The sequence below is a fragment of the Corella eumyota genome, chromosome 5 (assembly GCF_963082875.1).
Source record: "Corella eumyota chromosome 5, kaCorEumy4.1, whole genome shotgun sequence".
NCBI lineage: Eukaryota > Metazoa > Chordata > Ascidiacea > Phlebobranchia > Corellidae > Corella > Corella eumyota.
In genome coordinates, this window is record NC_137494.1 from 10,776,000 (window position 1) to 10,801,239 (window position 25,240).

The window sequence follows — 25,240 nt, forward strand, 5'->3', positions numbered from 1 at the left end:
AAGGACGATTTTTGACGGCGACCAGAACGCTATTAAATTATTCAAGCGTTAAACTCACACTGATTCATTATTTTATAAAAAAAACAAAAATAATGATTAAACGATATTTAGCTAGAGTTAAATCTTCATTTTAAATAGCAACATACAAAATAATAATACCAACAACATATTAAAACTTCAGCAAATTTAATCTTTAAATTTTAATAATAAAATATATTAATTAGTAATTAGTGATAATTAAATGTCGTTAATAGGAGGTTTGCGATTCGTTGGGATAATAACAAAGATACTAAAAATTTAGAACTTTTAGTTTTAAAGAACAAAAGTTATCGTCTTTCAAAATTCGTCAAATAAGAATAAAAACAACTAGATTTATTTGATAAATAAAATATGGTTCGAAATCGTTTGATTCTTTTTTATAAATATAATTTATTTAGTAGGTTTATTAATTAAATTATAAATTTAAATATGAACTTTTTTATATTTAAACCTAATTTTAACAAGCGAACACGCACTCATTGATATTGTAATATAAAAGTAAACTAAATTTAAAAGCAAAATACCGATCTTAATTTTTAGTAATCAAACAAGTATTAAAATATAATAATAACAAAACAATTAAGACAAAAATTTTACACATTTTTTACTTATATTTTAACATTTTACTTAAAATTTCAACCACTATTTTTTACTTTAATGGACAGCGAAAAGGACGATTTTTGACGGCGACCAGAACGCTATTAAATTATTCAAGCGTTAAACTCACACTGATTCATTATTTTATAAAAAAACAAAAATAATGATTAAACGATATTTAGCTAGAGTTAAATCTTCATTTTAAATAGCAACATACAAAATAATAATACCAACAACATATTAAAATTTCAGCAAATTTATTATTTAAATTTTAATAATAAAATATATTAATTAGTAATTAGTGATAATTAAATGTCGTTAATAGGAGGTTAGCGATTCGTTGGGATAATAACAAACATACTAAAAATTTAGAACTTTTAGTTTTAAAGAACAAAAGTTATCGTCTTTCAAAATTCGTCAAATAAGAATAAAAACAACTAGATTTATTTGATAAATAAAATATGGTTCGAAATCGTTTGATTTTTTTTTATAAATATAATTTATTTAGTAGGTTTATTAATTAAATTATAAATTTAAATATGATTTTTTTTATATTTAAACCTAATTTTAACAAACGAACACGCATTCATTGATATTGTAATAGAAAAGTAAACTAAATTTAAAAGCAAAATACCAATCTTAATTTTTTAGTAATCAAACGAGTATTAAAATATAATAATAACAAAACAATTAAAAAAAAAATTTTACAAATTTTTGACTTATACTTTAACATTTTACTTAAATTTTCAACCAATATTTTTTACTTTAATAGACAGCGAAAAGGACGATTTTTGACCGGCGACCAGAACGCTATTAAATTATTCAAGCGTTAAACTCACACTGATTCATTATTTTATAAAAAAACTAAAATAATGATTAAACGATATTTAGCTGGAGTTAAATCTTCATTTTAAATAGCAACATACAAAATAATAATACCAACAACATATTAAAATTTCAGCAAATTTAATCTTTAAATTTTAATAATAAAATATATTAATTAGTAATTAGTGATAATTAAATGTCGTTAATAGGAGGTTTGCGATTCGTTGGGATAATAACAAACATACTAAAAATTTAGAACTTTTAGTTTTAAAGAACAAATGTTATCGTTTTTCAAAATTCGTCAAATAAGAATAAAAACAATAATAATAATAATAATAATAATAAATATAACTAGATTTATTTGATAAATAAAATATGGTTCGAAATTATTTGATTCTTTTTTATAAATATAATTTATTTAGTAGGTTTATTAATTAAATTATAAATTTAAATATAAACTTTTGTATATTTAAACCTAATTTTAACAAGCGAACACGCACTTATTGATATTGTAATATAAAAGTAAACTAAATTTAAAAGCAAAATACCGATCTTAATTTTTTAGTAATCAAACAAGTATTAAAATATAATAATAACAAAACAATTGAAACAAAAATTTTACACATTTTTTACTTATATTTTAACATTTTACTTAAATTTTCAACCAATATTTTTTACTTTAATGGACAGCGAAAAGGACGATTTTTGACGGCGACCAGAATGCTATTAAATTATTCAAGCGTTAAACTCACACTGATTCATTATTTTATAAAAAAACAAAAATAATGATTAAACGATATTTAGCTAGAGTTAAATCTTCATTTTAAATAGCAACATACAAAATAATAATACCAACAACATATTTAAATTTCAGCAAATTTATTCTTTAAATTTTAATAATAAAATATATTAATTAGTAATTAGTGATAATTAAATGTCGTTAATAGGAGGTTTGCGATTCGCTGGGATAATAACAAACATACTAAAAATTTAGAACTTTTAGTTTTAAAGAACAAAAGTTATCGTCTTTCAAAATTCGTCAAATAAGAATAAAAACAATAAATATAATGACAATAACAATATGTTTCGAAATCGAAGATTTCGAACCATAATGACAATAACAATATGTTTCGAAATCTAAGATTTCGAACCATAACTAGATTTATTTGATAAATAAAATATGGTTCGAAATTGTTTGATTCTTTTTTATAAATATAATTTATTTAGTAGGTTTATTAATTAAATTATAAATTTAAATATGAATTTTTTTATATTTAAACCTAATTTTAACAAGCGAACACGCACTCATTGATATTGTAATATGAAAGTAAACTAAATTTAAATGCAAAATACCAATCTTAATTTTTTAGTAATCAAACAAGTATTAAAATATAATAATAACAAAACAATTAAAACAAAAATTTTACACATTTTTTACTTATATTTTAACATTTTACTTAAATTTTCAACCAATATTTTTTACTTTAATGGACAGCGAAAAGGACGATTTTTGACGGCGACCAGAACGCTATTAAATTATTCAAGCGTTAAACTCACACTGATTCATTATTTTATAAAAAAACAAAAATAATGATTAAACGATATTTAGCTAGAGTTAAATCTTCATTTTAAATAGCAACATACAAAATAATAATACCAACAACATATTGAAATTTCAGCAAATTTAATCTTTAAATTTTAATAATAAAATATATTAATTAGTAATTAGTGATAATTAAATGTCGTTAATAGGAGGTTTGCGATTCGTTGGGATAATAACAAACATACTAAAAATTTAGAACTTTTAGTTTTAAAGAACAAAAGTTATCGTCTTTCAAAATTTGTCAAATAAGAATAAAAACAACTAGATTTATTTGATAAATAAAATATGGTTCGAAATTGTTTGATTTTTTTTATAAATATAATTTATTTAGTAGGTTTATTAATTAAATTATAAATTTAAATATGAACTTTTTTATATTTAAACCTAATTTTAACAAGCGAACACGCACTCATTGATATTGTAATATAAAAGTAAACTAAATTTAAAAGCAAAATACCGATCTTAATTTTTTAGTAATCAAACAAGTATTAAAATATAATAATAACAAAACAATTAAAACTAAAATTTTACACATTGTTTACTTATATTTTAACATTTTACTTAAATTTTCAACCAATATTTTTTACTTTAATGGACAGCGAAAAGGACGATTTTTGACGGCGACCAGAACGCTATTAAATTATTCAAGCGTTAAACTCACACTGATTCGTTATTTTATAAAAAAACTAAAATAATGATTAAACGATATTTAGCTAGAGTTAAATCTTCATTTTAAATAGCAACATACAAAATAATAATACCAACAACATATTAAAATTTCAGCAAATTTAATCTTTAAATTTTAATAATAAAATATATTAATTAGTAATTAGTGACATTTAAATGTCGTTAATAGGAGGTTTGCGATTCGTTGGGATAATAACAAACATACTAAAAATTTAGAACTTTTAGTTTTAAAGAACAAAAGTTATCGTCTTTCAAAATTCGTCAAATAAGAATAAAAACAATAATAAATATAATGACAATAACAATATGTTTCGAAATCGAAGATTTCGAACCATAATAATAACTAGATTTATTTGATAAATAAAATATGGTTCGAAATCGTTTGATTCTTTTTTATAAATATAATTTATTTAGTAGGTTTATTAAATAAATTATGAATTTAAATATTAACTTTTTTAAATTTAAACCTAATTTTAACAAACGAACACGCATTCATTGATATTGTAATATAAAAGTAAACTAAATTTAAAAGCAAAATACCGTTCTTAATTTTTGGTAATCAAACGAGTATTAAAATATAATAATAACAAAACAATTAAAAAAAAATTTTACACATTTTCTACTTATACTTTAACATTTTACTTAAATTTTCAACCAATATATTTTACTTTAATGGACAGCGAAAAGGACGATTTTTGACGGCGACCAGAACACTATTAAATTATTCAAGCGTTAAACTCACACTGATTCGTTATTTTATAAAAAAACTAAAATAATGATTAAATGATATTTAGCTAGAGTTAAATCTTCATTTTAAATAGCAACATACAAAATAATAATACCAACAATATATTAAAATTTCAGAAAATTTAATCTTTAAATTTTAATAATAAAATATATTAATTAGTAATTAGTGACATTTAAATGTCGTAAATAGGAGGTTTGCGATTCGTTGGGATAATAACAAACATACTAAAAATTTAGAACTTTTACTTTTAAAGAACAAAAGTTATCGTCTTTCAAAATTTGTCAAATAAGAATAAAAACAATAATAAATATAATGACAATAACAATATGTTTCGAAATCTAAGATTTCGAACCATAATAATAACTAGATTTATTTGATAAATAAAATATGGTTCGAAATTGTTTGATTTTTTTTATAAATATAATTTATTTAGTAGGTTTATTAATTAAATTATAAATTTAAATATGAACTTTTTTATATTTAAACCTAATTTTAACAAGCGAACACGCACTCATTGATATTGTAATATAAAAGTAAACTAAATTTAAAAGCAAAATACCGATCTTAATTTTTTAGTAATCAAACAAGTATTAAAATATAATAATAACAAAACAATTAAAACGAAAATTTTACACATTGTTTACTTATATTTTAACATTTTACTTAAATTTTCAACCAATATTTTTTACTTTAATGGACAGCGAAAAGGACGATTTTTGACGGCGACCAGAACGCTATTAAATTATTCAAGCGTTAAACTCAGACTGATTCGTTATTTTATAAAAAAAATAAAATAATGATTAAACGATATTTAGCTAGAGTTAAATCTTCATTTTAAATAGCAACATACAAAATAATAATACCAACAACATATTAAAATTTCAGCAAATTTAATCTTTAAATTTTAATAATAAAATATATTAATTAGTAATTAGTGATAATTAAATGTCGTTAATAGGAGGTTTGCGATTCGTTGGGATAATAACAAACATACTAAAAATTTAGAACTTTTAGTTTTAAAGAACAAAAGTTATCGTCTTTCAAAATTTGTCAAATAAGAATAAAAACAATAATAATAATAATAATAATAATAATAAATATAATGACAATAACAATATGTTTCGAAATCTAAGATTTCGAACCATAACTAAATTTATTTGATAAATAAAATATGGTTCGAAATTGTTTGATTTTTTTTATAAATATAATTTATTTAGTAGGTTTATTAATTAAATTATAAATTTAAATATGAACTTTTTTATATTTAAACCTAATTTTAACAAGCGAACACGCACTCATTGATATTGTAATATAAAAGTAAACTAAATTTAAAAGCAAAATACCGATCTTAATTTTTTAGTAATCAAACAAGTATTAAAATATAATAATAACAAAACAATTAAAACGAAAATTTTACACATTGTTTACTTATATTTTAACATTTTACTTAAATTTTCAACCAATATTTTTTACTTTAATGGACAGCGAAAAGGACGATTTTTGACGGCGACCAGAACGCTATTAAATTATTCAAGCGTTAAACTCAGACTGATTCGTTATTTTATAAAAAAAATAAAATAATGATTAAACGATATTTAGCTAGAGTTAAATCTTCATTTTAAATAGCAACATACAAAATAATAATACCAACAACATATTAAAATTTCAGCAAATTTAATCTTTAAATTTTAATAATAAAATATATTAATTAGTAATTAGTGATAATTAAATGTCGTTAATAGGAGGTTTGCGATTCGTTGGGATAATAACAAACATACTAAAAATTTAGAACTTTTAGTTTTAAAGAACAAAAGTTATCGTCTTTCAAAATTTGTCAAATAAGAATAAAAACAATAATAATAATAATGACTAGATTTATTTGATAAATAAAATATGGTTCGAAATTGTTTGATTCTTTTTTATAAATATAATTTATTTAGTAGGTTTATTAATTAAATTATAAATTTAAATATGAACTTTTTTTATATTTAAACCTAATTTTAACAAGCGAACACGCATTCATTGATATTGTAATATAAAAGTAAATTAATTTAAAAGCAAAATACCGATCTTAATTTTTTAGTAATCAAACAAGTATTAAAATATAATAATAACAAAACAATTAAAACAAAAATTTTACACATTTTTTACTTATATTTTAACATTTTACTTAAATTTTCAACCAATATTTTTTACTTTAATGGACAGCGAAAAAGACAATTTTTGACGGCGACCAGAACGCTATTAAATTATTCAAGCGTTAAACTCAGACTGATTCGTTATTTTATAAAAAAACTAAAATAATGATTAAACGATATTTAGCTAGAGTTAAATCTTCATTTTAAATAGCAACATACAAAATAATAATACCAACAACATATTAAAATTTCAGCAAATTTAATCTTTAAATTTTAATAATAAAATATATTAATTAGTAATTAGTGACATTTAAATGTCGTTAATAGGAGGTTTGCGATTCGTTGGGATAATAACAAACATACTAAAAATTTAGAACTTTTAGTTTTAAAGAACAAAAGTTATCGTCTTTCAAAATTTGTCAAATAAGAATAAAAACAATAATAATAATAATAATAATAAATATAATGACAATAACATTATGTTTCGAAATCTAAGATTTCGAACCATAATAAAACTAGTCCAGTCCCGCGACCCTAAAAATAAGAAAAGATAAAACTTATTAAACAAAGAAAAAATAGAGCATAACCAACGCGATAAAAATTCATTAAACCAACACAAAATTCCAATTTATGTATTAAACTTTATAATATAATTATCGAATAAATGTTCTTTACACAATATTATAGAGATTTTATAAAATTTATTATTTGTATCATGATTTTAAATCAATAAAAATGTAACAACCAAATATTGATTTGATTTTTAATAAAAAACAAGCAATTAATATTTATTATAAACAACCAAAAATTAATTTTTATACCGTTTTTGAGTAGAAACTTTTACACACATTTAACTTAGATTTTTATATTTTACTTATACTTTCAACCAACACTTTTTACTTCAACTCAGACAGCGAAAAAGACGATATTTGACGGCGACCAGAACGCTATTAAATCATTCAAGCGTTAAACTCACTCTGATCCATTATTTTATAAATAAACCCAAAATAATTAAACGATAATTAGCTAAAGTTAAATATTTATTTTGAACAGCAACATACAAAATAATAATAATAATAGCAACAACATATTAAAATTTCAGAAAATTTAACATTTAAATTTTAATAATAAAATATATTAATTAGTAATTAGTGATAATTAAATGTCGTAAATAGGAGGTTTGCGATTCGTTGGGATAATAACAAACATACTAAAAATTTAGAACTTTTAGTTTTAAAGAACAAAAGTTATCGTCTTTCAAAATTCTGACTAGAAAGAATAAAAACAATAATAATAATAAATACACTGACAATAACAATATGTTTCGAAATCTAAGATTTCGAACCATAATAATAATAAATATACGGACAATAACAATATGTTTCGAAATCTAAGATTTCGAACCATAATAATAATAATAAATATAATGACAATAACAATATGTTTCGAAATCTAAGATTTCGAACCATAACTAAATTTATTTGATAAATAAAATATGGTTCGAAATTGTTTGATTTTTTTTATAAATATAATTTATTTAGTAGGTTTATTAATTAAATTATAAATTTAAATATGAACTTTTTTATATTTAAACCTAATTTTAACAAGCGAACACGCACTCATTGATATTGTAATATAAAAGTAAACTAAATTTAAAAGCAAAATACCGATCTTAATTTTTTAGTAATCAAACAAGTATTAAAATATAATAATAACAAAACAATTAAAACTAAAATTTTACACATTGTTTACTTATATTTTAACATTTTACTTAAATTTTCAACCAATATTTTTTACTTTAATGGACAGCGAAAAGGACGATTTTTGACGGCGACCAGAACGCTATTAAATTATTCAAGCGTTAAACTCACACTGATTCGTTATTTTATAAAAAAACTAAAATAATGATTAAACGATATTTAGCTAGAGTTAAATCTTCATTTTAAATAGCAACATACAAAATAATAATACCAACAACATATTAAAATTTCAGCAAATTTAATCTTTAAATTTTAATAATAAAATATATTAATTAGTAATTAGTGACATTTAAATGTCGTTAATAGGAGGTTTGCGATTCGTTGGGATAATAACAAACATACTAAAAATTTAGAACTTTTAGTTTTAAAGAACAAAAGTTATCGTCTTTCAAAATTTGTCAATTAAGAATAAAAACAACTAGATTTATTTGATAAATAAAATATGGTTCGAAATTATTTGATTATTTTTAACATAAATTTTTATAAATAAAAAAAGATATGCATAAACATTAACTAAAAATTTTACATACTTTTATTTTTTATTAACAAAAAAGCATTTATATATATATATAATACAAACAAAAACTAATATTTAACCCAGTTTTAAGTTGGTGATATTAGGATATAAATTATAGTAAATTTTAAATTCTTAAAATTGATTTTTATTAAATAAACAAGCATTTAAATATGATAAACAATTGAAACTTATTTTTCAAAGATGTTTTTTAACTACTTATATTTTAAAATACATCATACCAAATTTTTAATGCTTAATATCGGACTTAAACTTTTAATCAACAAACAAGAATATAAATATAATAAACAAACAAGAATTAATTTTTATTTCATTTTCAAGTTATAAATATTATAATATATAACTGACCAAAATTTAAAAACCTAATAACAATCTTTAAATTTAAATAAACAAACACCTATTTATTAGTAATTAGTGTCAAAAATTAAAATTTTAATTTATTTTTGAGTTACTAATATCATAATATACAATTGACAAAAATTTTAAAAAATTAACAACAGCCTTTAAATTTAAATAAACAAACACTTATTAATTAGTATTTAGTGATTAAAAACTAAAATTTTAATTCAGTTTTGAGTTACTAATATCATGATATACAATTGACCAAGATTTAAAAAATTAATAACAACCTTTAAATTTTAATAAAGAAACACCCTTTAATTAGTAATTAGTGATAAAAATTAAAATTTTAATTCATTTTTGATTTACTGATATCATGATATACAATTGACCAAGATTTAAAAAATAAATAACAAACTTTAAATTTTAATAAATAAACATCTATTATTAAGTAATTAGTGATAAAAATTAAAATTTTAATTTATTTTTGAATTAGTAATATCATAATATACAATTGACCAAAATTTAAAAAATTAATAACAACCTTTAAATTTTAATAAACAAACACTTATTAATTAGTAATTAGTGATAATTAAAGGTCGTAAATAGGAGGTTTGCGATTCGTTGGAATAATAACAAACATACTAAAAATTTAGAACTTTTAGTTTTAAAGAACAAAAGTTATCGTCTTTCAAAATTCTGACTAGAAAGAATAAAAACAATAATAATAATAATAATAATAAATACACTGACAATAACAATATGTTTCGAAATCTAAGATTTCGAACCATAATTATAAATATAATTTATTTAGTAGGTTTATTAATTAAATTATAAATTTAAATATGAACTTTTTTATATTTAAACCTAATTTTAACAAACGAACACGCATTCAATGATATTGTAATAGAAAAATAACTAAATTTAAAAGCAAAATACCTATCGTAATTTTTTAGTAATCAAACTAGTATTAAAATATAATAATAACAAAATAATTAAAAAAAAATTTTTACACATTTTTGACTTATACTTTAACATTTTACTTAAATTTTCAACCAATATTTTTTACTTTAATAGACAGCGAAAAGGACGATTTTTGACGGCGACCAGAACGCTATTAAATTATTCAAGCGTTAAATTCACACTGATTCGTTATTTTATAAAAAAACTAAAATAATGATTAAACGATATTTAGCTAGAGTTAAATCTTCATTTTAAATAGCAACATACAAAATAATAATGCCAACAACATATTAAAATTTCAGCAAATTTAATCTTTAAATTTTAATAATAAAATATATTAATTAGTAATTAGTGACATTTAAATGTCGTAAATAGGAGGTTTGCGATTCGTTGGGATAATAATAAACATACTAAAAATTTAGAACTTTTACTTTTAAAGAACAAAAGTTATCGTCTTTCAAAATTCGTCAAATAAGAATAAAAACAATAATAATAATAATAACTAGATTTATTTGATAAATAAAATATGGTTCGAAAATATTTGATTATTTTTAACATAAATTTTTATAAATAAAAAAAGACATGCATAAACATTAACTAAGAATATTACAAACCTTTGATTTTTAATAAACAAACAAGCATTTATATATATAATACAAACAAAAACTAATATTTAACCCAGTTTTAAGTTGGTGATATTAGGATATAAATTATAGTAAATTTTAAATTCTTAAAATTGATTTTTATTAAATAAACAAGCATTTAAATATGATAAATAAACGAAAATTATTTTTCTAATATGTTTTTTAATTACTTATATTATAAAATACACCATACCAAATTTTTAATGCTTAATGTCGAACTTTAATTTTTAATGAACAAACCAGCATTTAAATATAAAAAACAAACAAGAATTATTTTTTAATTTTTTTTCGAATTATAAATATTATAAGATAAAACCGACCAAAATTTAAAAACCTAATAACAATCTTTAAATTTAAATAAACAAACACCTATTAATTAGTAATTAGTGACAAAAATTAAATTCGTTTTTGAGTTACTAATATAATGATATACAATTGACAAAAATTTAAAAATTAATAACAACCTTTAAATTTTAATCACTAAACACCCATAATTTATTAATTGGTGATAAAAATTAAAATTTTAATTCATTTTTGAGTTACTAGTATCATGATATACAAATGGCCAAGATTGAGAAAATAATTAACAATTTTTAAATTTTATTAAATAAACACCTATTAATTAGTAATTAGCAATAAAAATTAAAATTTTAATTCATTTTTGAGTTACCAATATCATGATATACAAATGGCCGAGATTTAAAAAATAAATAACAAACTTTAAATTTTATTAAATAAACACCTATTAATTAGTAATTAGTGATAAAAATCAAAATTTTAATTCATTTTTGAGTTACCAATATCATGATAAACAAATGGCTAAGATTTAAAAAATAAATAACAATCTTTAAATTTTAATAAATAAACACCTATTAATTAGTAATTAGTGATAAAAATTAAAATTTTAATTTATTTTTGAGTTAGTCATATCATAATATACAATTGACCAAAATTTAAAAAATTAATAACAATCTTTAAATTTTAATAAACAAACACTTATTAATTAGTAATTAGTGATAATTAAATGTCGTAAATAGGAGGTTTGCGATTCGTTGGGATAATAACAAACATACTAAAATTTTAGAACTTTTTGTTTTAAAGAACAAAAGTTATCGTCTTTCAAAATTCTGACTAGAAAGAATAAAAACAATAATAATAATAATAATAATAATAATAATAAATACACTGACAATAACAATATGTTTCGAAATCTAAGATTTCGAACCATAATAAATATAATGACAATAACAATATGTTTCGAAATCTAAGATTTCGAACCATAATAACTAGATTTATTTGATAAATAAAATATGGTTCGAAATCGTTTGATTCTTTTTTATAAATATAATTTATTTAGTAGGTTTATTAATTAAATTATAAATTTAAATATGAACTTTTTTATATTTAAACCTAATTTTAACAAACGAACGCGCATTCATTGATATTGTAATAGAAAAGTAAACTAAATTTAAAAGCAAAATACCGATCTTAATTTTTTAGTAATCAAACGAGTATTAATATATAATAATAACAAAACAATTAAAAAAAAAAATTTTACACATTTTTGACTTATACTTTAACATTTTACTTAAATTTTTAACCAATATTTTTTACTTTAATAGACAGCGAAAAGGACGATTTTTGACGGCGACCAGAACGCTATTAGATTATTCAAGCATTAAACTTACACTGATTCGTTATTTTATAAAAAAAAAAAAAAAATAATGATTAAACGATATTTAGCTAGAGTTAAATCTTCATTTTAAATAGCAACATACAAAATAATAATACCAACAACATATTAAAATTTCAGAAAATTTAATCTTTAAATTTTAATAATGAAATATATTAATTAGTAATTAGTGACATTTAAATGTCGTAAATAGGAGGTTTGCGATTCGTTGGGATAATAACAAACATACTAAAAATTTTGAACTTTTACTTTTAAAGAACAAAAGTTATCGTCTTTCAAAATTCGGTCAAATAAGAATAAAAACAATAACTAGAACAATGGAAATAAAACTAGTCCAGACCCGCGACCTTAAAATTAAGTTAGACCCTAGAACAATAGAAATAAAACTAGTCCAGTCCCGCGACCCTAAAAATAAGAAAAGATAAAACTTATTAAACAAAGAAAAAATAGAGCATAACCAACGCGATAAAAATTCATTAAACCAACACAAAATTCCAATTTATGTATTAAACTTTATAATATAATTATCGAATAAATGTTCTTTACACAATATTATGGAGATTTTATAAAATTTATCATTTGTATCATGATTTTAAATCAATAAAAATGTAACAACCAAATATTGATTTGATTTTTAATAAAAAACAAGCAATTAATATTTATTATAAACAACCAAAAATTAATTTTTATACCGTTTTTGAGTAGAAACTTTTACACACATTTAACTTAGATTTTTATATTTTACTTATACTTTCAACCAATACTTTTTACTTCAACTCAGACAGCGAAAAAGACGATATTTGACGGCGACCAGAACGCTATTAAATCATTCAAGCGTTAAACTCACTCTGATCCATTATTTTATAAATAAACCCAAAATAATTAAACGATAATTAGCTAAAGTTAAATATTTATTTTAAACAGCAACATACAAAATAATAATAATAATAGCAACAACATATTAAAATTTCAGAAAATTTAACATTTAAATTTTAATAATAAAATATATTAATTAGTAATTAGTGATAATTAAATGTCGTAAATAGGAGGTTTGCGATTCGTTGGAATAATAACAAACATACTAAAAATTTAGAACTTTTAGATTTAAAGAACAAAGTTATCGTCTTTCAAAATTCTGACTAGAAAGAATAAAAACAATTAAATATGATAAATAAACGAAAATTATTTTTCTAATATGTTTTTTAATTACTTATATTATAAAATACATCATACCAAATTTTTTAATGCTTAATATCGAACTTTAATTTTTAATGAACAAACCAGCATTTAAGTATAAAAAAACAAACAAGAATTATTTTTTAATTTATTTTCGAATTATAAATATTATAAGATAAAACCGACCAAAATTTAAAAACCTATTAACAATCTTTAAATTTAAATAAACAAACACCTATTAATTAGTAATTAGTGACAAAAATTAAAATTTAAGTCGTTTTTGAGTTACTAATATCATGATATACAATTGACAAAAATTAAAAAAATTAATAACAACCTTTAAATTTTAATAAACAAACACCTATTATTAAGTAATTAGTGATAAAAATAAAAATTTTAATTTGTTTATGAGTTGGTAATATCATAATATACAATTGACCAAGATTTAAAAAATCCATAACAATCTTTAAATTTAAATAAACAAACACCTATTAATTAGTAATTAATGACAAAAATTAAAATTTAATTCGTTTTTGAGTTACTAATATCATGATATACAATTGACAAAAATTTAAAAAATTAATAACAACCTTTAAATTTTAATAAACAAACACCTATTAATTAGTAATTAGTGATAATTAAATGTCGTAAATAGGAGGTTTGCGATTCGTTGGGATAATAACAAACATACTAAAAATTTAGAACTTTTAGTTTTAAAGAACAAAAGTTATCGTCTTTCAAAATTCTGACTAGAAAGAATAAAAACAATAATAATAATAATAATAATAATAATAATAAATACACTGACAATAACAATATGTTTCGAAATCTAAGATTTCGAACCATAATAATAATAATAATAAATACACTGACAATAACAATATGTTTCGAAATCTAAGATTTCGAACCATAATAATAATAACTAGATTTATTTGATAAATAAAATATGGTTCGAAATTGTTTGATTCTTTTTTATAAATATAATTTATTTAGTACGTTTATTAATTAAATTATAAATTTAAATATGAACTTTTTTATATTTAAACCTAATTTTAACAAGCAAACACGCACTTATTGATATTGTAATATAAAAGTAAACTAAATTTAAAAGCAAAATACCAATCTTAATTTTTTAGTAATCAAACAAGTATTAAAATATAATAATAACAAAACAATTAAAACAAAAATTTTACACATTTTTTACTTATATTTTAACATTTTACTTAAATTTTTAACCAATATTTTTTACTTTAATGGACAGCGAAAAGGACGATTTTTGACGGCGACCAGAACACTATTAAATTATTCAAGCGTTAAACTCACACTGATTCAATATTTTATAAAAAAAAACAAAAATAGTGATTAAACGATATTTAGCTAGAGTTAAATCTTTATTTTAAATAGCAACATACAAAATAATAATACCAACCACATATTAAAATTTCAGCAAATTTAATCCTTAAATTTTAATAATAAAATATATTAATTAGTAATTAGTGATAATTAAATGACGTTAATAGGAGGTTTGCGATTCGTTGGGATAATAACAAACATACTAAAAATTTAGAACTTTTAGTTTTAAAGAACAAAAGTTATCGTCTTTCAAAATTCGTCAAATAAGAATAGAAACAACTAGATTTATTTGATAAATAAAATATGGTTCGAAAATATTTGATTATTTTTAACATAAATTTTTATAAATAAAAAAAGACATGCATAAACATTAACTAAGAATATTACAAACCTTTGATTTTTAATAAACAAACAAGCATTTATATATATAATACAAACAAAAACTAATATTTAACCCAGTTTTAAGTTGGTGATATTAGGATATAAATTATAGTAAATTTTAAATTCTTAAAATTGATTTTTATTAAATAAACAAGCATTTAAATATGATAAATAAACGAAAATTATTTTTCTAATATGTTTTTTAATTACTTATATTATAAAATACACCATACCAAATTTTTAATGCTTAATGTCGAACTTTAATTTTTAATGAACAAACCAGCATTTAAATATAAAAAACAAACAAGAATTATTTTTTAATTTTTTTTCGAATTATAAATATTATAAGATAAAACCGACCAAAATTTAAAAACCTAATAACAATCTTTAAATTTAAATAAACAAACACCTATTAATTAGTAATTAGTGACAAAAATTAAATTCGTTTTTGAGTTACTAATATCATGATATACAATTGACAAAAATTTAAAAATTAATAACAACCTTTAAATTTTAATCACTAAACACCCATAATTTATTAATTGGTGATAAAAATTAAAATTTTAATTCATTTTTGAGTTACTAGTATCATGATATACAAATGGCCAAGATTGAAAAAATAATTAACAATTTTTAAATTTTATTAAATAAACACCTATTAATTAGTAATTAGCAATAAAAATTAAAATTTTAATTCATTTTTGAGTTACCAATATCATGATATACAAATGGCCGAGATTTAAAAAATAAATAACAAACTTTAAATTTTATTAAATAAACACCTATTAATTAGTAATTAGTGATAAAATTCAAAATTTTAATTCATTTTTGAGTTACCAATATCATGATAAACAAATGGCTAAGATTTAAAAAATAAATAACAATCTTTAAATTTTAATAAATAAACACCTATTAATTAGTAATTAGTGATAAAAATTAAAATTTTAATTTATTTTTGAGTTAGTCATATCATAATATACAATTGACCAAAATTTAAAAAATTAATAACAATCTTTAAATTTTAATAAACAAACACCTATTAATTAGTAATTAGTGATAATTAAATGTCGTAAATAGGAGGTTTGCGATTCGTTGGGATAATAACAAACATACTAAAATTTTAGAACTTTTTGTTTTAAAGAACAAAAGTTATCGTCTTTCAAAATTCTGACTAGAAAGAATAAAAACAATAATAATAATAATAATAATAATAATAATAAATACACTGACAATAACAATATGTTTCGAAATCAAAGATTTCGAACCATAATAATAATAATAATAAATACACTGACAATAACAATATGTTTCGAAATCTAAGATTTCGAACCATAATAATAAATATAATGACAATAACAATATGTTTCGAAATCTAAGATTTCGAACCATAATAAATATAATGACAATAACAATATGTTTCGAAATCTAAGATTTCGAACCATAATAATAATAATAATAATAATAAATATAATGTCAATAACAATATGTTTCGAAATCTAAGATTTCGAACCATAATAATAATAATAATAAATATAATGACAATAACAATATGTTTCGAAATCTAAGATTTCGAACCATAATAATAAATATAATGACAATAACAATATGTTTCGAAATCTAAGATTTCGAACCATAATAACAATATGTTTTCGAAATCTTAGACTATAATAAAAACATTATCAGCCAATATCCTGATTAAAAAATATTTTGTGGCTCTTTTTAGTAAAAGATTAAACACCATAACTTGTTTGCAGCCGTGCTCGCTTAAGTGTTTGTATCTTTGTTTGCGAAATAAAACTTGTTTTTATGATGTGTGAGAAAAACACATATGTTGTTATGTGTGTATTTAAAGTATTATTAGACGACATCAACATTGCCTTTCAGAAATTAAGCATTTCTATTCGCCACCTAAAGGGGTGTAAATGGTAAAATAAAAATGATAATAACTGTTAAGTAATTTACCAGAAAATTCAACCAAACAAACACTTAGGGGTACAAGCCTTATTTACATACACACATTTTAGATGTTAACATATGGTATACCTTTTAATTATTCACACACCGACAAGCTATAAATTGGAATATAAAATTTTGTTTATCATTGTTTGGTGTTATAGGTTTTAGTAATAACATCATGTTAAGTTTTATCAACATTCTGTTAGTTGGAGTTTTGCTTCTCCGCAATCCTGTCGCTGTGAATTCAGGTATAATTTTGATACAACTATCCTGAATTAAGCCATTGGTTCTTTTTTTCTACTTTGATGTTCTAATACGAATTTCTTTTATTTTCAATATTAAAGATCAGTCAGGTTCGGCTACAATAGCAAGTTCTGAAGACCCGTCTCTAACAGTTCACGTTAACTTTAAATCAGGGCCAACAGCTTTTTCTACAATTCCTTCTGTCTATGCCTGGGTGCATGAAAATGGTAATGATAAAGAGTTTAAGGCAATAGTAAGTAACATGAAACCCGAAATACATTGTTTGTAGTGATTCTGTTATTTTAATAAATAATTAAAATGTTCTACATTTTTAATGCATTAGGGTGGATTTTCTTGCTTGAACTAAACATTAACAGTCTCTAATTTTTTTATAATTTTAAACAATAAGATTAAAGGAACAAGCGTTACTGGATTTGAAGTCCAAATTACGCGATTTGACGAAAATGATGGTTGGAACACTCAGCAAATATTAAATTGGGAAGCCAAAACCGGATGTAAAAATTTTTCAAATTTACAAAAAAATTATATTCTAAAAAAGAGTAATGGTATTTAGTAATCGGTTATTTTTATAACTTAGTTAAAAAAAATATGTTTTGTTAGATTGGAAGCAGAAAATCTCTTCTTCGTTAAATCATTTTAAACGAGAAAGAGTTAATTTTTCTTCCCGCTTTCCTTCTGTATTTATTGATGTAGAAGCTTGGGTTCGAGGAGATGTAACACTTCTTGACAAGTATATTTTTTAATTTTGTCGTATTTTTTCCAGCAACTTTTTCCGTGTAAACTTTTTTTATAGATTTAAAACCACTGTGGATAGTTGGGATCGAGATGGGTTTTATGCTAACATTACTAGAACAGACAATGCCATTGGTTGGGATCAAGAACCTATCATATATTGGACTGTTAACGAACTGCCATACCTTAAAACCGGTACAAAAAATGATTTTACAAGCCAAACATTAGCATTTAAATTTTGTAAGTTTACGTATTTTAGAGGGAAAAACAATTGGGGATAGTTCAATATCACACAATATTCACTTTTCCAACCCGGTTTGGATTTACACACCTGCTGTTAACGAGCAGCCAGAAGACGTGTTTGAGTTTTTAGGGCGCGAGGTTTACCTAAGTACTGTGTATTAACTTTTATCTGATAAAATGTAAGTTTCATTTCTCCAGACTTTTCACCTAAATTCACAAATGAACAACCGTTAAAAAAAACAGTTTAAAAGTTAAAAAAACAGTTTAACACGAATTTTTAATACAATTTAAAAAGTGCTACCATCTTAACCATAAACAATTATATATATTTTTAATATTATTGTATTTCGGTATTCTTTGTTAGATATTCCAAAACGTAAATTGTATTTTTTCTTTTTAAAGTACTTTTCCAATATCTCACACTACAACAAGTACGGTAAAACTTGATGTAACTGTTAAAGGTGATACCGTCTATGTCGACCAAGATAACATGAATTTTCAAGGGCTTAAGTCACTTACCATAATTGCAAGAAAACTAGTCACAAACAATGCCGATTTACTGCTTCAGGTATAATAAACAACCTAAACAAAACGTAGTTATTAAATATGCGCGCTTTTAAATTTTTTTCGCCCTATTAAATTATTTCTTAAATCTTAAATCTTTACAACCCTTACAGGCCCCTGAAGCCTGCAAAAGCGTGTCCGGTAGTTCATGTGCTAGTGTAAGTCAGGCTTCAGAATCAACGAATGGTTTTAACGGGAAGCGAGGAATAAACAGTCCTGTTATTAATATCTACTTACATGCTGTCCACGGAGGACTAAACATTATAAGTCAAGTATACTATATGTTGTAAACAAAGCTGAAGCACGAAAACATATATCTAGCACAGTATGTTATAATTATAAACAAAATCTTGAAAAATTACCTCGCATTAACCACATGTTTGTAGAAAATCAATACTGAAACGTGAAACATAACACAATTAATAAAGCGAACTTTATTATTAAGAAAAAATTTGCATTTAAAAGGCGTAACATCTACAAACCATCCTAATCATGTTAAACAGTTTACCTGTTACGATTTATAGGCTTCAAATGGAAGTGTTGGTCAACCTGGTGGGGATGGTCATATAGGGGTGGACAATTCTCATATAAAAGCTAAGGATAAAACAAATGATGAAACTTGTAAAAAGGACTGTGGACCTATGTTTGATCAAAAAAATATAGAGGTTTACACATCTTATAAAAATAAAAATAATTAGACAAATATGAAAAATGTTATACAATAATTATTATTATTATTATTATTATTATTATTATTATTATTATTATTATTATTATTATTATTATTATTATTATTATTATTATTATTATTATTATTATTATTATTATTATTAATATTATTATTTTGAGTTAAAGTACTTTGTTGCGTAAATTTATTTAGTAAAATATCCTGTTTATTTTATAAAAAAAAAGTACACAAGTAATCAAAAATATTATATTTTTTATATTTAAAAAGGAAACAACGGTCCCGACGGTGGGCCTGGAGGTTCTGGTTTTAAAGCTGGAAATTCGGGAGCCGGGGGAACAGCATCGGCTGCCTCAGTAAACGTGGAGAACATAAGCGGCCACATTAACCTAAAACTATATCCTGGAATTGGGGCAAGACCTACGGAGCACGGATACGGAAAAGCAGGGGGGTAAATTTAATACATATAGCTTCTAAAACAAATTTTGTCGATTAAAAAGATTAAATAGAAGTTTAAACTACAGTAAATAACAGCACGCAATTTTATTAGCCATGGGGGCAGTCCAGGGTGCGAAGCAAAATGTAAAAAGTGGCTTATGTGCATTCTTGTAATCTGTTGGCCGGCTTATGTGCATTCTTGTAATCTGTTGGAATGCACTTACAACCAAGATTGTGGATATTCTGGATATCAAGGAAACCGGGGAGAACACGGAGAAGATGGTTACCAACAATATCCTCCTGCTGGCATTGTAATTTTTTTTAGTTATTTAAAATAATCGTTTATTACTGTTCTAGATGTAAATATATTAACCCAACAACTTTTTTAAATTTTATTAAAATATTCTAATTTTTTATTTATTTAGGGCAATGTAGGTAACATTCAATCAAATAATGTAAGGCAAGTGCCAAGTGTTAAACAATGGTTTAAATCCGAGCTCCAGTTACAAGACGTAATGCGAAGACATGGCGAGTCTTTGTTTCAGAGAAATGACAACTTAAAAGCTGCTGACGTTTTTTCTTTCATTTTGTCCGTTGCGAACGAAACGTCATTACTGTATCAGGAGGTATTATAAATTTTAATAGGACTATATGGACATGAACAATAAAGCGGCAAAACTTTTTCTTATTTTATTGTTCTTATTTCAACATTTTACTTAGTAAAATTACACCGCGTGAATAACTTCAGTACCTCCGCATCGATGTAACGCAGTTGAAGAAAACATGTTTAAAGCGTACTGTATTACAGTTTTTGTTATTTAGGTTTCCATCAAATTAGAAATAATAAACCAAGGATTTGATTATTATGGCAACACAAATGAATATGCACCAGACTTGGACTGGATGTATTTAACCGCAAGAACTGACCAGTTAATTGAGCTCGGTTTGGCAATCGAAGATGCATATAATGGTGTTATAGAAGATGTAAGTGGAAATGTTAATTTAAAAAAAAAAAAAAGTTAGTCTAAATTTATATGTTGCACGAATACGCAATACATGTTAAAAGTTAATTATCTTGTCAGCGAACTAGATTACAAAGAATTTAAAATTTTTAATAAAATACATATTAGTTGCCAATGCAAGAGTAAAAATGTACTTATTTAAACACCAAAAAAGTTTTGTGATAAAAACAATTACTGACAAATTTTACATTTATTTTTATTTTTTAGCTTGAAAACATAGCGCTAGTAAGCCAGACGTTACAAGGCGTTGTGAGTTCATCAGTAACTACACAACAAAAAGAACTTGGCTACATGGAAACTGAACTTAAAAGTGCAAAAAAATTGTTTGTTAAAGCTTTAAAGCAGCTTGAGCTAACAATGACTGCAGAAATGGTTCAAATTCAAATCTATGTTCCACTGGCAATTGCTGTAGACAAGGTAACTCTTCTTACAAATAAACGTAAATATTACCTTTGTTAATTCATTTTGTTTTTGTTTCTATCACATATACTAGATAAATGACGCTAATTTCGGGGCATTACTTGGAGGTATGGTTGCATGCGCGGGAGGTTTATTGTTTGAAAAGCCAACTGATGCTGTAAAAGGAGCTTTTGAGGTGCAGTTGCGTTAGTTTTATGGCCTGTGATGTTGATAAGTAAATGTTGTAAGATTTTTACAAATATAACCAAGTTTAAAATAAATAAAAAATATGTTTAATTTATTTATATATTTTATCTTTATAAATATGTTTACGTCATTTACGTTAACAAATAAGGTTACAGGTTATAGATGCTTATTCTCGGAAACCAGATTGCGATGCACCATCCATAGCCCAAGCCTCCATTTACGTTGAGGAGAAGTAAGACAAATTTACCCGAAAACACTTTTTATTTGTTAATTAGCTTAATTGCACTTGTACAACTTTGTGTCTAGTTTAAACTTCGCGTACGAGTTTCAGTTGATTAAGCCAGAAGACCTTGATTTTACGACTATGGATGCTTCAGTCGTGCCCGCAATAATGTTGAGCGAACTTGCTAAAAACAAAGGAAAGCTGCTCGCAGAACTTCATTGTTTATTTCAAAACGACAATTCTGACGTTGTTCGTATTTATTAAACTTTAACCCTAAATTTGATGATGTTAAACATCTTATATAAGTGTTATTACATAACAAATTACTTTTAAATACCTTTATTGTTATGATTGTTTAGGTGATAAACTTGGAACGATTAATAGATGATTACTTTAGGGACGGAGCATTAAGAATTGGGCTCATATATCGAATTATGAATATTGACGTACAGCTTAAGGTTAGAAATTATATCTTAATATCTTAAACAAGGAGTAATACAACAATGAATTATGTTTGCTGAATGATTGTTATTTGAAAACAAAATAAAAAACAAACATCACTTAACAAACAACGACCATGGTGCAAAACCATGATTTTTTTGTTCAGGCTATATCTTACAACAAAGTTTTCCTTGACGACGTTCAAAACACGGTCGATGAGGCTGTCGCTCATGCTCAAAACAGTGTACCTACTTCCATAAAAATGTCGTTTAGCTGGATGGACAACCCCAAGCTGTTAACATTTCATCTAAGTGCGTTTAACTTAATTGAAGCTTTTTTTGGACTAAAAAAGAGAATATCCGTTACTAAATCTGAGTTTAAATTAAAATACAAAAAATATTTTTTCAGAATTAAAAAAAATAGTTACATAAAAAAATCTTTACAGAGTCTATGTCAGGGTATCGCACATGGGGGATTCGAACTTTTTAGTACCATACAACAACGGAACAAATGGACTTCAACTTTTGCAACAAACTCCTGAGAATAGTGACGGTGGTCACGTGATGAGTTTTGACATGTCAGATTTTGTGACGTCTATAGCTGACCCTGCCCTCGGGAACAAATTTTTGAATGAAGTATGGTTTTATGTTGTTATTCAGCCTATACATTTAAAAAGTTATTAAATATTTATTTTTTTATTTAGCCTGTTCAGTAATTATGTTGTCTTGGTTTCAGATTTTAGGCTACTATTTGAATTTTTAAACTGTTTGAATTAACTAAAACTGGATTCAAGTGGGGTCGTTATTGTTTTTACTTATGTTTTTAGAAACATATCTTCTGCGAAAACAGCAACGAATTTTTTGGTTCAAAACCTTGTAAAAGTCCCTATGCTTCTTACGTCGTAGTTGTACCAAAAACTGAAGGTTTGGTTTGTAGTTTGGATCCTAACAACGTAGTATCAGGAACTAATTGCCAAGATCTTGACTATACAAAGTAATATAAAATTATGTAAAGTAAAACTTTCGACATTTTGTGAATTCAAAATTTATTTGTAACTTCAAATTTTTTTTTTCAATTAAAACAGGTTTGATACAATTCGTGTTTACACGAAGATTAAGTCGTGGAGTAACTATCCAACAAAACCCGACCCAAGTACAATGAAAAGGTAAATTTTAGTTTTCGAACAGGTTTTACTACAGCTAAAAATATTTAAACGACCGATTTTCTAAGTATTGTGTTGTTAAAATAGCATTTTTGCTAACGATAATAAAATTATATTGCAAAAATGACAGAACTTTTAAAAGGTAACCATTTTATGAAAGTCCGTTAACAATTTATTTATTTGTTTAGGTTAATTAAAGAACTGTCGAAAAAAAATCAATAAAAATTTAATAGGTAAAATCTTGGTAAAAAATTGGTGTTGAATAAAAGAACCTAATTGAATATAATTTTCTTATTTTTTTAAATTTAATGCCAAATTGGCATTTTAATAGAAATATTTAAATGAAGTCAAACACACGTCGTAAATACAAAGCCTAATTAATCTATTTCGGGTTGAAATTCAAATTAGTACTAGCCACTTACGTCTTTAATTAAAAAAACCTTTAATATTTAACCGCCATTTCATAGTAGGTTTAACAATAACTAATATGGAAAGACAGATTGGTTTTAATTAGATCAGTAAATTGTGTGAGTTGATTTAAAACGCAAAACTTGTTTTTATTTATAAATCTTTTTTTTCGGCAGACTGACTTAAACCAAAAGTAACGTTGTGAAAAATCAGCTTTATAAGTTTTTACCGAAGTGTTCAACACAGCAACATATGGAAAAGCGTTCTTTAGACTGATTTGGATATATTATTTAAGCAAGTTTGGGAAAATTGTGCAACTATTATTGTTAAAGATCAACACTTTATAAAATCGATAAAGTTTGTCTTTCTTAAAAATTTATGTAAAGTATAATTCTTTTAAACAACTAAACCATGACAAAGTCACCAATATCTCATTAAAACATTTTTGTATGTGTAAAAATGCGTTTAAGAATTTACTTAAACAAATGCTACTTGAGCCATAAGGTCGTGAAAATACATAAAAAATGTTGAAATTAACTTTAATTGCAATTTAGTATAAAAAACATATGTGTGCTTTAGTATAAAAAAAATTTGCCCTGAAAAAATTAGATGCAGAGATAACAAAACATATTTTCAACTTGTATTGTTCCTTCTCTTCATTCTTCTTCTTGTCTTTTATAGGTAAATTAAACTTGTCTCTTATAGTAAAAATGTTTAACTTTAATTTATATTTTTTAAAGCTTTTTTTATTATTATATTTTGTTTAACTTGCCTAATATATAAAAAAAATAAAATGTGAAGAAACCAAAAAACATACCAATTGTAGCTGCTGCTTTTTTTCTTTTCGCATTGTCTTCTATTTTTTTATAATGTATATTGCTTTAGTTTTTTTGGAAATAAGCAGCACATTATCATACAACGCTTGCTGATGTTGCCGTATTCAGGCAAACACGTTAAACAGCGCTTTATAACAACTTTAAAAAAAACAAATGCATTTTTTCTTTTTGTTCTTTTT

General features: G+C 23.0%; 1 pseudogene; it reads left to right on the forward strand.

The window, feature by feature from the left end:
- Positions 1-17,615: 17,615 nt before the first annotated feature.
- Positions 17,616-24,039, forward strand: LOC145753473 (uncharacterized; annotated as a pseudogene).
- The last annotated feature ends 1,201 nt before the right edge of the window (positions 24,040-25,240 follow it).